At 34.6% G+C, this 16,680-nt stretch overlaps 1 protein-coding gene across 6 annotated transcripts in view; it reads right to left on the bottom strand.

The window, feature by feature from the left end:
• The window catches only part of CCSER1 (coiled-coil serine rich protein 1), a 1,274,087-nt gene that overhangs the window by 815,629 nt on the left and 441,778 nt on the right, over positions 1-16,680 (bottom strand). The window lies entirely within an intron of this gene.

Below are 16,680 nucleotides of genomic sequence, written 5' to 3'. Positions count from 1 at the left end.
TAAAATAAATAAATAAATAATAAAATATTTTAAAAAATAAGACAACAATGAAGTCTGCCACATTGATTTTTCCTTTCATGAACATTTTTTTCTGTAGTTTGTGATGCTGTTTGATAGCATATTACCTACAGTGGTTCCTCTTTCAACACTGGAGTCAATCATCTCAAACCCTACCACTGCCTTATCAACTAAGTTGAATATTCTAAACCTTTAATGTCATTTCAATAATTTCTTCAGCATCTTTACCAGGACTACATTCCATCTCAAGAAACCACTTTCCTCACTCATTCATAAGTAGTAATTCCTTGTCTGTTAAAGTTTTAACAAAAGATTGTACCATAGGGTCACATCTTCAGACTCCACCTCTAACTTTTGTTCTCTTGCTATTTCTATCACATCTGCCATCACTTCTTCCACTGAAGACTTGAACCCCTGGAAGTCATGCATAAGAACTGGAATCAACTTTTCCTTTTTTTTTTTTAAGAGAGAGAGAAACATCAATGTGTGGTTTCTGGGGGCCATGGCCTGCAACCCAGGCATGTGTCCTGACTGGGAATTGAACCTGTGATGTCTTGGTTTGCAGCCCTCACTCCATCCACTGAGCTACGCCAGCCAGGGTGGAATCAACTTTTTCCATATTTCTGTTAGTGTCAGTATTTTGCCCTCTTCCTAATAATTATGAATGTTCTTAATAGTATTTAGAATGTTGAATTCTTTCCAGAAGGTTTCCAATTTACTATGCCCATATCCAACAGAGGAATCACTACCTGTGGCAACTATAGCCTTACAAAATGTATTTTTTAAGTAATAAGATTTGAAAGTCAAAATTACTCCTTAAAACATTGGCTACAGAATAAATGTTGTGTTTAGCAGCCATGAAAGCAACCTTAATCTTACTGTACATTGTCAAAGAGCAGTAATGTTTGAGAGGAATAGCTTTCTGAGGTCTCAACAGTGAGCTTCAAACACTCAGTGAAGCATGTTTTAAACAGATGTGCTGCCATGCAGGCTTTGTTGATGCATTTACAGAGCACAGGCAGAGTAGACGCAGTATCATTCTGAAGGGCCCTATGACTTTTGGAATGGGAAGTGCACTTTGGCTTCAGTTTAAAAGTCATTTGCTGTATTAGACCCTGTCAATTGTTCTTTGAACATTTGAAGCCAGACATTGACTTCTCTCTAGCTATGAAAGTCCTAAGTGGCATCTTCTTCACACTTAAGGCTGTTTTGTCTACATTGAAACCTGTTGTTTAGTGTGGCCACCCCCATTAATCACCCTTCCTAGATGTAGATAACTTGCTGCATCTTTTTTATCAGCACTAGCTGCTTCATCTTGCATTTCTTATGTAATGTAGATGGCTTCTTTCTGTAAACCTCTGACCAGCCTCTGCTAGCTTCAAACTATTCTTCTGCAGCTTCCTCTCCCTCAGACTTCATAGAACTGAAGAGAGTTAGGGCTTTGCTCAAGATTAGGCTTTGGCTCAAGGGAATGTTGTAGCTGGTTTCATCTTCTCTCCAGACCACTAAAACATCTTCCATATCAGCAATAAAGCTGTTTTGCTTTCTCACCATTCATCTGATCACTGGAGAAGCACTATTATTTTCCTATGGGAATTTTTCCTTCGTGTCCACAACTTGGCTGTTCAGCCTAAGAGGTCCAGCTTTCAGCCTATCTTGATTTTTGACATGTCTTTCTCACTAAGCTTAATCATTTCTGGGTTTTCATTTCAAACACTTAGAGGCCACTGCAGGTTTATTAATTGGCCTAATTTCAGTATTGTTGTGTCTCAGGGAACAGGAAAAACCAAGGAGAGGGAGAGAGACAGGGTAATAGCTGATTGGTGGAGCAGTTGGAACATACAATCTTTATCAACAAAGTTTATTGTTTTTTATGAGCACAGTTCCTGGCTCCCCAAAACAACTACAACAGTAAGCAATGCCGAAGATAAGTGATCACAGATCACCATTACAAATACAGTAACAATGAAAAATTTTGAAATGCTGAGAGAATTACCAAATGTGCCAGGGGCATGAAGCGGGCAAATGCTACTGGAAAAATGGCACTGACAGCCTTGCCTGACACAGGTCTGTCAAAACCCTTCAATTTGTAAAAAGCACAATTTATCCGTAAAGTTAAATGAAAGGAAGAACAATAAAATGAGGCTCAGATATATTTTGGAACTCTTCATGTAATGGGTTATGTGTGCTTGGCTCTACAAAGGGGTGGGGTTTCTGCCTGGCAACTTCTCAGTGGATTGCCTGTGATGCACCTCACATTCTGGTTTTAATGCTTATTCAATAATAACAGTGTTTCCTTTCTCTTTTTACCTTTGTGGAGAGGACATCTAGGTTGAGAAAAGATTTTGTTTTTATATTGCCAATGTAGGTGCATATGCCTCAGCCAGTGGTAATGTGTGCCCTTTTCTGTGATTCTCAGGAGTTCATTTATTGTTTTCAAATAACTGCTGTGATCCACACCATGTTTTAATTAATTTAATTTTGGAGATAACTGGCAACTAGATAATGAGATGTTACCACATGTACCATAGGCATAAGTATATGTACATGCACAGTTTATACAGTGTTTCATAGACCTAACATATTCCATATGGTTGAATTTTTCAGAGAAGTTAAGCTCAAAATTTTAAATTTAAATAATCATATCCATGACTTATTTTTTTCTCAATGCACTTCAAAAACAAAAATAGCAGGTAGTAATAGTTGAGCCCTTCTCTGTCTTTCTATAATAGTTGAATATAGAACATTATTTTAGCACATAACTCGCTGTCTATAAATACTGATATATGTGACCACTGCCCCTAAGACTTTGACATACTCCTGGATAAAAAAGTTACTGGATTCTGCTGTTATAATGTGTTCAAACTTTTAGGAAAAAAAACTGTTTTAATATTTTAATTCAATTTTTTAATTTACTTATATTTAGATACTTGTTTTTGTATTAAAAAGGAATTTTAGCATTTATTTTTGAACAAATTTTAGTACAAGAAATTTTATGTAACAAATAATTACAAAACACAAGAACAGATACAAGGTATTTCAGGTACTGCTCATGTATAATGCGCCTCCTTGTTTTTCCCTCAAAAATTGGGGCAAAAAAAGTACTCACCATACACAACAAAATGTGATGTATGTATATATATGTATATATCTTTAACCTATAATAGTTCACTGTTCATTACCTATAGTTAAAAGTTACTCGATGACCGTTTAATGACTGAACAGTATGTGTGTATATATAATTAAATATGGCTATGTCTTGATGGCTCAATAATGTATACTACTGAACAGTTTGGTGCTCTGTCCACACGTCCTTTATTAGGCTCAGTTGCTAAGATTGCTGCTAAAGGTTCACAGTTGCTCCCTTCTTTGGAGAATCTCCCTTTGCCTATGCAAAGCTGCTTCATCCCAGAAACGACCAGCCCTCTTCCCCAAAGTCAGTTACTGAGGCATAAAGAAGTACACAAGCACAGCCAGCCTCTTTGCCCCAAGGCGGGACCAACTACATAGTAAAAGTTATGCCACAGAGCCTCCTCCTGCCCCCATGGGATCGGAATGAAACTAGCATTCCAGCATTCCAGCATTCCATGAAACTGCTTCCAGCAGATAGCACATTCTTGCTTAGAGACTTTCCCTGCTCTCTCTTACTTTCCTCACTCCTTTCTCTTGAGAACAGGCTGGCAACAAAATATTAGTATATACTTCTAAGCACTTCCCCTTAATATTTTGTATTTGTACAAATACATTTATAGAAAATATGCCTGATTAGAGTTCACAATAATATGATTTTATTATATATACATCCTGTACCCTATGCTTCCACTTAATGTTTCTATTGTCTATCTGCAATATGTAGAGACAGTTTTGACTGGTCAACTTCTGGTAACCTCTTCCTTCTTATACTCCATTCTGCTTTGCATTTCCCTGTGGCCCTTACTATATGGTATCTCTGACAACAGTTACATGTGGACATGATTCACGCCCTTGGTTAATGAGCACACTTAACTTAGCAACTAAATTGAATAATTTTTATACCTCATAAAAATGGTTAACAAAGTGCCTTGTACATACTAATTTTAAAAAGCAGTCCAATCAAAATATACTAAAAATAGCATTAATTTTATAGTTATGGATAGAAAAATATTGCTCTAAAAGCAAAATTACCAAAATCATAATCATCAAATACTTAATAGAAGAAAACAATATTCTTCAAAAGCTTTTTAATTTAATGAATTTAACTATTTTAATCAAGGTGTATTTGAAAACACATTTCATCTCATATTTCCTGCAACTGATTTTTTACTTCCTTGTGAAATCCTTCTTTAAGAAAAAAATTAGATTCAGCATCTAACACTGATGCACTTACAATATTTTCATTGTAAAATCATAAGTTAGAAAAAATTCTGTGGTGTGTTCAACTCACAAAGCATAAAAATAAGCATTTAAGAGATTTCAAATTGTCAACTGTCTAGTCTGAACCAATCCTAAGTGGCAATAGGCTAGCACTTTAGAAGGCTCCTTATCTTGAAAACTTTACACGTTGCTGCAAATTGAGTTGTTTAGGGTGATTCCCAGTGGAATGGCACGTACAGGAGAGAGCTAGAAGAGATGGACAGTTTTCCAATAATAGAAGTGCATTATATTTCTTTTGCCTCCCGATTGGTGACAGTAGATATTTATTGTGACTCCTGTACCTAGAAAATCATTCGACCCCCTCTGGTTTTCATGAGAAATACATTTCTCAAGAGTATTACTTCTAGAAAATCATGGCTCTTTTTGTTAAAAAAATAATCCATCAGTCAATTTTACTTTTCTCCAATTGACACCTTTGGATCTACAAAAATCACTTAAACTGTAACCTATTTGCCCATTGACTACATTGGTACAGATTCACCAGGACACATGAGAAATAATATATACCTGTCTGAGGCTAATTTTTTTCTTTTTTAGGCAGCAGAGTTGAACTGTCACATGTAAAATTGAGTTTAGCAAAGATCTCCAGTCTGAAAACCTCTTTTGTTTTGTTGCATATGTTGTGTAGTCTTTAAATCTCATACAAGTAGGTGAAAAATGTAGGAATTACCGTTAAATAATAACAACTAATAGTGAGGAGTGCTTACAAGGGGACAGACTACCCAATGGGATAGTCACTATGGCTATCATTTCTACTTTGCAGGTAAGGAATCTGAGGCACAGAGACTTTAAGTAACCTGTTCACAGTTCCAGAGCCCAAACTGGACTTCTTGCACCCAGTGCCACAGTCTGTGTTCCTAATTATTATGGTGGACGGCCTGTCATAAGTCACAATACAAAGTGACAGAAACAAATGGTTGACTTACACTATACAGGCTCTAGATCTCACAGTCCCTAAACTGGTCAGTATCAACTCTCCCACCCACCACTGATGACCATGCGGTTTTCAACTACTGACTGCCTTTGCATTTGATCAGTACTGAAAGAAACACATCCACTTGCAAGAGATTATTAGATTTCTTATTTGCCTGGCAAATTTATAGTCAACTGAATCCATTCTGCCTTCATCACAACTTTCTGTCATCTCTCCCCAAAGCTCCCATCCCCATGAGGTAATCTCCATTCTCCTTCTTGATCCATGCCCCTCATTGATCTTCCTTCTCCCAAATTTTCTACTTTATCCCTAGAAAGCCTGTTCCACTACAAATAAACTCCTCAACTTTATATACTCAGAGCACTCAGCTCAGCATTTTACCTGTCAGCAATCTCATCCCCTCCCACCACCTGGTTCTCCGGAGTTCTCTCATTTGGAGGCACTTCTTTCTTCAGCACTTGATTGGGCACTCCCTGCAGCTTCCTGATTACCACCCCTCCACAGCTGGCAGTACTCCTCTAATCTGTGAGGATCACGTCACCCTCTACCTCTCCCTGCGTCAATCAAGTGCCAATCTCCCTTCATTTACTGGAGACTTTTGTATTTGATTTCAGTTTTTCTCTCCACCACAATCCTGTCATCATTTGGCTGACTTCTGTGTCCAAACATAAGATCCAAACAACAACTTAGCCACTAAATTGCTTGATCTCTCCCTCTGCAATGAGATGCCCCCACAGTGGTAGGCGGGATTTGGTCCCACAATCTATGCCCCTGGTGTCAAGCCTGTGCATGTATTACATCATATGGCAAAAGGGACTTTGCCAAAGTAATTAAAATTACTAATTAGTTGACTTTAACATAGAGAGATTATACTGAATGACAGGCCCAATGTAATCACATGTGCTCTGAAGAGCGAAGTTTTTCCCACATGAAGGCACAAAAGGATATTCAATAAAATGTCGCAGAAAGGGGGTCTGAGAGATACAATGGATGAGAGACTCCATAAACTGTTGGAAGGGGTGTCAGGAAAGGAAAGTAGGAGGCTCAAAGTTGCTGACAGAAGCTCCTGGTCGACAGCCAGCAAGGAAATGGAAACCTCAGCCCGACAGTCATAGGAAATGAATTCTGCTACCAACCTGAGTTGGAAATGATTTTCCCCCTCATCCTCCTCACCCTTGGAACCACCAGATAAGAGCCCAGACTGCTGATGCCTTGTTTTTTGCCTTGTGAGACCTGGACAAGAAAAACTATACAAACTTTCCACCCCAGATTCTGAACTACAAAACTGTGAGATAATAAATTTGTGTTATTTTAAGCTGCTGAGTTTGTGGTAATTTGTTACCCCAGCAATAGGAAATGGATATGCTACTGCTGTCTAAACACTTGCTACTATCCCTCATTCCTCAAGTATCAGTGTGTTTCACTCCTGAGGATCCCTCCCCCAGCCTCTGGATTATCGCTGCTTGTCCCAAAGCCCAAAAAATATACAACATGCCTGACACCTATACTTGTTTAATGTTTTCTTCCATGCTATATTTTTAGTAGCCATAGTACTGATCATAGCCAGTCTATACCCAACCACCTAACATAGTACTTGAACTTAGTAGGCATTTGGTAAAGTTACATTGGACAATAATAATAAAAAGATAAGAGAAATGGAAAAATAAGATCACTGAACATGGGCATGAATTGTCAAGATTTGTTTTTAATATAATAATCTCAGCAAAGATCTACTCTGCCACAGCACTGACTTTCAATAAGAGCATGTTACTTTAAACCAAAAATGTTTCTTGGGTAGCTTTGTAAATTGACACACACTGATCACCCCAGTGTATAAATTAAGGAGATTAATGTATTGTTATTATGATTATTAATATAAACCAATAGTAGTATATAAAGGTACAAAATATGGTGCTAATAAACTCTATTAATAACAAAACTGTTTTAATGCCTTTAACAAAAGATTTCCCTTTTCCATTTATATACAGTATGAATTTATGCCATGTTTATGCTATGTGAACACATTCCCAAATTAAAATATAACTTATGATTGAACTAATCACTAAATTTTATCATTACATTAAGTCTCATTTTGAATTGTTTGCCATCTAGCTGGAAATTTGTATTACAATGAGAAATCATCATGTTATTTCATTAGTGAATAATGAAGTACATAAACAACATTGTATTCATTTCGCACTTCTATTATATTCATAGCATCACTATTTTTAAATCAATCATTTGACTCTTAAAATTTAATCTAAAAAATAAATGCCTCAAAGTAGTTTTGTACATAAAATAAATCCCTTATAGGGTAAGTAGAGTTTTTGTTGTTGTTATTTTGTTTTTTGTTTTAAATCTCTGAACTGGAAAACCTACACCTACCTTTCAAATGGCAGTAGTAGTACATAGGTAACTTATACTGTTAGCCTTTCCTTTTGCTTTCAAACAACTGGAAAATAACATTAAAATTTTTGTGTCTAAAATTGGAAGCACTCATTCTTGACATTTGGTAAGTTATAACTTGCTTGAAGGTGAGGGAAGAAGTAATACAGTAATAAATGTGTTACTCTATTTAAATAATATGAGTAATTTTAAGAGATGTAGTCTATCAGAATTTAGAACCAAATAAATGCTGCTTCCTTTATTTTAATCGCCATGAGGAGCACTGGGTTTATTTACTCCAGAAAGTAGCAACAATAATATCCATTACCTTTACTGAGAATTAGCTAAGGGTTAAGTGCTTTATATACATTTATATTATTTACCTTGATCTTAAAACCTCAAGGATCTTGTTAACATAATATTTTGCATATGAAAGACTGGAGGCAGTCTGAGAGGGCAAAGTCCCTTAAAAGTCTACATTGTGCAAGAGGTGGACTGGATGGCAGCCTGTTTGCACAGCACAACTAGCTGGAGGCACCACCACTTCTACTCTGGCTCAAAGCTTAGTGACTTGCTATAAAATTCATTTAAAATCCATTGTAGAAAGAGGCTAGAAGTCACAAGCAATCTCTTTTATCTGAATTCTATAAATATAAATAAAAATATTAGTTAATATAGCTCTTTTTCTATTTTAATGGGGCTAACGAATTGGCATATATGATTTTATGTCTTATGTAGCTTGTATGACTTATATGACTATTCTGATTAGTAGCTAAGACACAACTTAAAGAGTGTCACATATAGCATGTTCCTATAGCATGTTCCTATAGCATGTTTTCTTTAATATCCTCAGAAGTTTCTATTATTTCTCCTTTATGGCTAAAATTTAAGAATTATATGAGGAATACATAAATAAATTTATTCCTAATTCTACAAAACTATTAAAGTTCTGTTATATTTTCTGCATCATACATAAATTCATATATATATATATATATATATATAAAATATATTTTCATTTACCCCTTCCTCTTTCTAGTCATCAATCCATCTTTTTTCTGGTGCATTTCAAAGTAAATTTTAGATGTCGGTATACACTATTAAATACTTTAGAATGCATATAATTACCTAGTGCTCAATATTTGTTATTTTTTAGGTAAAATTTACACACAGTGAAACATATATGTCTTATGTGTAGCAAAAAATACTTTTCAACTTTTCATTAAAAATCAGGACAGCACAAATATACAGTTAAACTTATGTATTTTGCTTATAGACACATTTAGATAGGCAATTTTTAAAAGGTTGAATATTATATAATGTGATAAAAATGTAATGGCTATATAAAGGCTAGTTAGGTAATAAAGTTCACTGTCCACTGTTGGTTAAAAATATGGCTAGCTATATAAATCACACAGTTAAAACAATAAAGTTTTAATAATAATAACTTTGAGCCTCAAATAAATAGTTGGAAGTACTGAAGTACTGGTGGTGGTGACAATAATGATGAAAAGTCACAACTCTTTTTGAATGACTATAATGTGCTATGCATGGATGATTTCATTTAATTTTAATTTTATAAAGTATGTACAGTTCTTACCCACAGAGAGAAAGAAAATGTACTTGCTCTGGGTTATCCACTTTTTAAGTGGTAAAACTGAGATTCTTATTCAGAAAATCCCATCCAGAACTGGAATTCATAACTGGGCACAAGGGTGAGTACATCATTTCCCTACTTGTTGGCTTCTTCAGCGGGTTGTGCTAACAAAATAGCAGCATCAGTGAATGATCTCTCCGAAATGTTTTATGGGAGATCAGTCACATTATAACATTAATTCAGGAGTAGGTCTTCACTGTTACCTGAGACTCAAAAAAGCCTATCATCTTCTATTATATTGAGAGGCAGACTCACAATAGAAAGGTTACACATACAACCTTTTGCTATATCCTCAAACTGCATAAATAGGTAAGAACATAAGGCAAACATCATATATGTGTGAATATGTAACACATACACTTACATCTCTTTAATATGGCCATTTGGTCTCAAAGTACTTAAGACTGTGTAACACATTCTGATATTACTAATTCAGGAAGTGCTATGGAGAATCAGACTCGGTGGTACAAGGCTTCTTAAAGAAATATTCACTATAAATATATTTAAATGTTATATATATTTAAATGTTACAAATGTTAAATATAACATTTAAATATATTTAAATTGACTCTTTAAATGCACAGCTTTAATCAGAGTTGACTTATCTTTTCTTTTTTTCAGTTATTCCTGGGAGGAGTTACAGAGAATTAATTGCATAAATATGGTTGGTAGTAGAAGTAACCTTCTGCTAATTCAAGAATATTATTTTAAATTTCAGGAAGAGAAATACTAGTGGATGGACAATAACCTGTGCACTACTCAACTGAGGGCTTATGTAGTGGCAAAACCGGCAAACCACATAACTCTGTTCACGATTCCTATCCTCACATAATAAATCAATAACAGAGGAAGTAACCTGTTTTCCTGCGTCCTTTGAGCCATTCTAGTTCATTATCAGACACAAAAAGGAGGTTTGGGGAAACTCTAATTTATAGCCAGTTGGTCAGAAGCATATGTAACCATCTGTATTTGAAATTAGTGTCTGAAATGGGGGCAGTTTTACAGGACCGAGCCCTTAAATTGTGGGATCTGATTTAACTCCAAGTAGATTTTGTCAGAACTGAATTGAATTGAGTTGTAGAATACTCAGTTGGTTTCTCAGCAGGGAATTGGATAATTGGTTGGTCTGGGGAAAACTGCCACTCATCTGGCGTCAGATGTTTTGAGTGTGGTAGTAGTAGAGAGCAGAAGAAGTAGTTTGTCCTTTCAGAGTCATTTGCCAAACTGAAAGTAAAAACCTGAAAAACTGAGCAGAAAGCAGTGGCTGACAATTAGAGATATTAAGCAGAGTTTATCAGCAGAGAGATTGGGTGAAGAGGACTACACTGGAATTCAGAGCTCCCATGGGAAGGTCATGGGGCGACCTCTGGCTTTCCTTCCATTTGCAATCCCACTAAGTTCCCAGTGACTCATGTCCATCCTGGAGTCACTCCAATCCCTGACTGGATTGAGATGAATATTAGAATAAAACTTGGAGAGAATAAACCATGGAAGTACAGATAAAAAGGATAAGAAACAAACAAGGTATATGATGACGTAACAACATATATGTAATTGGAATCCTAGAAGAAAATAAGAGCAGGACAAAAGAAGACACACTGGATCAGATTGTTTCAAATCTAGTCACAAGTCTGAACCACAAGAAAAAAAAAGGAAAAAGCAAATATTCCATATAAAAGTAGAAAAAGTTACTAAAAGCCAAAGAAAAAGAAAGGTTAAAAGCAGTCAGAAAAAAGACACATTAGTTTCTAGAAGTAATAATAATAAATAAATTCACAAGAATAAAAGCCAGAAAAAATGCTAAAAATAAAAAATAACTGCAAACATATCAGTCTATATACATTTAAAATACACTTAAAATAAATTGAAATAGGCATTTAGAAGAAAAGAGAATGAAAGAGACAAAAGGAATTCATCACGAGCACATCCATAGTAGGATAAATATTAAGACAGTTCTTCAGGAATTCGAACAATGATCTCAGAGAGAAGCCTAGAGGTGGGGGCATGTTTACTGTTCAAAGGAAATAATAAATATCTGCATATATATTAACAGATATTGGAGACATGAAAATGTATTATGGGTATATATTTGTAGAATTAAAATATATGACTAAAAATATGGCAGAAATAAATAGAATTAAAATACTAAAAGTGTTTTTAATATCTAACATTACACAGAAAATTGTGTAAGTATTCTTAAATTAGGTTTTTCTGAGTTTAAAAATATACCGTACATTGTAATCATGTATGTGTATATGTGTGTGTATGTATATATATATACAACAAAACAAGCTAACAAAAGAGGAAATGGAATAATTAAAAACATAATTAATCCAAAGGACTACAAAAGGAAGCATAGAGCAAGTGGGACAAATAGAAAAACAAATACTAAGATAATACATTTCAGGTAAAATATTTTATTAGTTAATTAAAAACAAACAAAAGTACAGACTCTAATTAAAAGATAAAGCTTTCTAAATCTCAAGTTTAAGGAAAAAAGACAACTATATTCTGTGTCTACTAGAGACACATGTAAAATATAAGAATACAGAAATATTAAAACTAAGAGAATGAAGGATACTTATCAGCAAATACTAACCGATAGAAACTAGTATTAGACCAAGTAGATTTAATACAAATTTAGTACAGATTAAAATAAATATATTATAATAATTATAATCTATATTATCATAATTATAAAAGGGTCTATCTGTACAATAATATCATTTCAAAATATACAAAACAAAAATTGATGAAAAATGAGAAATTAAAGTTTCTTATTATTAGGTGAAGGTTTTAACACATCTTCCTCAGAAATGTATAGGATATGCAAAAAAAAAAATTTGCCAGAGTCATAACAATCTTTTATTGGGAGCATTTAAACAATCAAAGAGTTTTTAAAAACCTATTTTGTGAACTTTTAAAACCCATTAAAATAAACATTTTGAATTCTAACATGTCAAATAATTGAATATCTTTTTATCTCATTAGGAAGACAGGTGCAGTAAAGATGTGTTCAAAGCAATAGAAGGTAATGAAGAGTAAAAGAAATTAAAGCAAGCTTTTCCAGACTTGGGGAGGCAGAATGTTAATAAAAGAAAAAGGTTAAGTATATTATAACTATATATAATCTCTTACAATATCCTGTAATGTGCATTCTGTGAATCTTTACTCTTCTATGCCTTCCATTTTCATGGATTTAAGATATATATATATATATATATATATATATATATATATATATATATATTTTTTTTTTTTTTAAAGATTTTATTTATTTATTTTTAGAGAGGGAAGGGAGGGAGAAAGGGAGAGAGAGAAAGAGAGAAACATCAGTGTGCAGTTGCTGGGGGTCCTGGCCTGCAACCCAGGCATGTGCCCTGACTGGGAATCGAACCTGTGATGCTTTGGTTCACAGCCCGCGCTCAATCCACTGAGCTACGCCAGCCAGGGCAGATTTAAGGTATATTTTTAAAAAACTGTTTAATGTTGCCAGGTAATATAAAATTAAAAATATCTGAGTTTGGACCAAATGTTTAATCTTATCTTTCCCTTTGTCATTTAAATACCGTATAACTGCCTACATGCATGTTTACTCAAGCTATACTTTGGCAGCTCTATTATACTGCCCAAACTAGAACACACTAAAACTTTGAATTGAGAACTAAAGAAACATCCTACATCATCAGGAACAATCTGAGAACACACTGAATTTTTACACAAAGATTTGTCAGACCAGATTAGATCAGAATTTCAAGATCTGATCATCCTCATCTTCAGAGTTTCATAAATGAGCTCCAAATAGGACAAACAAAACCCCCAAATGTTAAAAAATAAAATGTTTTGTTTTAATGTGAAACAAAAGAATAAAAACTTTCCAAAGTTCTCTTTTATCAACCAACAAAAACTATCAAAAAGCCACACGAACACTAGACTGTGACTGTCCTGCCATAAAGACCACAAAATAAAGCTGTAGAAACGTGTTTGTAAAATGCATCTTTCACTTCCCCAAGCCATCACACTGTAGTCATGAGCAGCTGATTTGAGTACACTATTCTAAAACTCTGGTATAATTTGCTATCCATAACTAAGGTAAACAGAGAATCATTTTATTCTTCATTGAACCTGCTAGATATGATGTAAGAAACACAAAACTAAAACTTGTTTTAGTTTTACAAAAAAATTGAAGGTTATTCTCTCTCAAATCACCAGGAAAGACATCAAACACACTTTTTCCTATGGTGATATTAATGCCATCTATAGGCACAGAACAGAGTGCATAAAACTTAACACTTATTTTCAAATATAAACAATTGTAAAATAGTCCAAATTTAAATATCTAAACTTACCATTTGACAAGATTTCATTTTAAATAATGGCACTGATTTCTGAACCTACTGAAAATAACTGAAATTTTTGAAGACAATCACTCTCAATTGTAGTTATCTTCCTCGTCTCTGCCGGTACCATCAGTAAAAAATCTATAATCTGGCCAGCTCAAAATCTCTTCTAAATCTCTCCTTCTCTTTTTGTTTGTCCTGGAAAGAGCACCATGATCAATCTTATATTTCTTAATTTTATGTTACAGTAGATTCCCCCCCAAATTTAAGTTGCACGTGACTCCTTCACTTAAAAACCACCAGAGGGGAGAAGGGAGGAGGATAATGGTGAAAAGAAGGAGAAGGGACTAGACAAAGAACATGTATGAATGACCCATGGACATGGACAACAGTGTGGGGATGGACTGTGGGAGTGGAGGGACAGGGTTGGGTGGAGGAGGACAAAGGGGGGAAATTGGGACAATTAAAAATGATTTAAGAAAACTAATGTATCTCACCCCGGCTGCTGTAGATCAGCGAATTGAGAGTTGGCCTGCAAATGAAAGGGTAACTGTTTTGATTCCCAGTAAGAGCATATGCCTGGCTGCAGGCCAGGTCCGCAGTAGGAGGTGCACAAGAGGCAACCACACATTAATGTTTCTCTCCCTCTCTTTCTCCTTCCCTTCCCCTATCTCTAAAAATAAATAAATAAATCTTAAAAAAAAAAAAGAAAATGAATGTATCTCAAGTAAATGAGACAGGGTTAGGTATCTATTAAAGGCTAAGTAAATGGCTTTTAAATAAATGAATAAACAAATAGGAAAACATTGTCTAGAAAGCTAATTTCTGTTAAAAAAGTATATGCAGATTTTTCAAAACTCACAAAGCTACCCAAATACATAGCAGCACATTTTTAGAAATGCAGCAATGCATTTAGAAACAAATATTTAAAATGTAAAACACAGATGTTAATTATCGATACATCTAATTTTTAAATAGTCAGAAATATGTTTAATATATAGATACTAAGAAAAACAAAAATATAATAAATAGAATATGGCATATAAAATGAGATATAAAATATAAAAATGTAAGAATTTAAATAATTTAATTAATTTCAAATAGACTCCTTTTTAATAATATAGCTTATGAAAAATTGCCAAGCATATTTTTATTCTATAGATAAACTACTGTTAATATTAGCCCTTGGAAAACAATTAAATACTGTTAAAGTATCCAAATGAATTAACATAATCCAAGTTCAATTTTATACCATAACAAAAATAAAAGTTGAGAGGTCCAACAATCATTCATAATCTAAACTGACTAACATCTTTGCAAAGAATTACATATTTTCAAATAAATATAAAGTTGTAACACTCTATACATTTTATTTTATTTTTTATTTTTAAGTGTATTTTCTTGATTATGTTATTAGAGTGGTCCCATTTTCCTCTCCCCTTTATTCCTCTTTGCTGTGCACCTCCCCTTCCACCAGCATTCCCCTCCACCCTTAGTTCATATCCATGTCTCATACATACAAGTTTTTTGGCTTCTCCATTTCCTATATTATTCTTAACCTCCCCTTCTATTTTGTAGCTAACATTTCTGCTTTTTATTTCCTACATCTTTCCCCCCTATTCTTCTCCTTCCCCCTCCCCACTGATAACCCTCCATGAAATCTCTATTTCTGTGATTCTGTTCCTGTTCCAGTTATTTGCTTATTTATGTATGTATGTATGTATGTATGCATGTATGTATTTTCAGTTGTTGATAGTTGTGAGTTTGTTGTCATTTTATTGTTCATAGTTTTGATCTTTTTTTCTTAAATAAGTCTCTTTAACATTTGATATAATAAGGGCTTGGTGATGATGAACTCCTTTCACTTGACCTTATCTGAGAAGCACTTTACCTGCCCTTCCATTCTAAATGAAAGCTTTGCTGGACAGAGTAATCTTGGATGTATGCCCTTGCTTTTCATGACTTGGAATACTTCTTTTGAGTCCCCTCTTGACTGCAAGGTTTCTCTTGAGAAATCAGCTGATAGTTTTATGGGAAGTCCTTTGTAGGTAATTGTCTTCTTTTCTCTTGCTGCTTCTAAGATTTTCTCCTTATTTTTAATCTTGGATAATGTAATTATGATGTGCCTTGTTGTGTTCCTCCTTGGGTCCAACTTCTTTGGAACTCTTTGAGCTTCCTGGACTTCCCAGAAGTCTATTTCCTTTGCCAGATTAGGGAAGTTCTCCTTCATTGTTTGTTCAAATAAGTTTTCAATTTCTTGCACTTCCTCCTCCTCTTTGGCACCCCTATGATTCGGATGTTGGAATGTTTAAAGTTGTTCTGTAGGTTCCTAAGCCTCTCCTCATTTTTTTGAATTCTTATTTCTTCATTCTGTTCAGGTTGAATGTCTATTTCTTCCTTTTGATCCAAATTGTTGATTTGAGTTCTGGTTTCCTTCCCATCACTGTTGGTTCCCTGTACATTTTCCTTTATTTCACTTTGTATAGCCTTCACTTCTTCCTCTATTTTGGGACCAAATTCAACCATTTCTGTGAGCATCCTGATTATGAGTGTTTTGAACTCTGCATCTGATAGGTTGGCTTTCTCTTCATCACTTCTTTCTATTTTTGGAGCTTTGATCTGTTCTTTCATTTGGGCCATCATTTTTTAAAAATTATTGATTATTCTATTACAGTTGTCCCATTTCCCCCCCTTTATTCCCCTCCACCCTGCACACCCCCTCCCACCCACATCCCCCCCCCTTTAGTTCATATTCATGGGTCATACATTTAAGTTCTTTGGCTTCTACATTTCCCATACTATTCTTAACCTCCCCCTGTCTATTTTCTACCTACCATCTATGCTACTTATTCTCTGCACCTTTTCCCCCTCTCTCTCCCTCCCATCCTCCTGTTGGAAACCCTCCATGTGATCTCCATTTCTGTGGTTCTGTT

This window comes from Phyllostomus hastatus, unplaced genomic scaffold, assembly GCF_019186645.2.
Source record: "Phyllostomus hastatus isolate PE091 unplaced genomic scaffold, TTU_PhHast_1.1 phas_scaffold_39, whole genome shotgun sequence".
Classification (NCBI taxonomy): domain Eukaryota; kingdom Metazoa; phylum Chordata; class Mammalia; order Chiroptera; family Phyllostomidae; genus Phyllostomus; species Phyllostomus hastatus.
The sequence above is the reverse complement of the archived record's forward strand: the minus strand, read 5'-3'. Positions and strand labels throughout refer to the sequence as shown.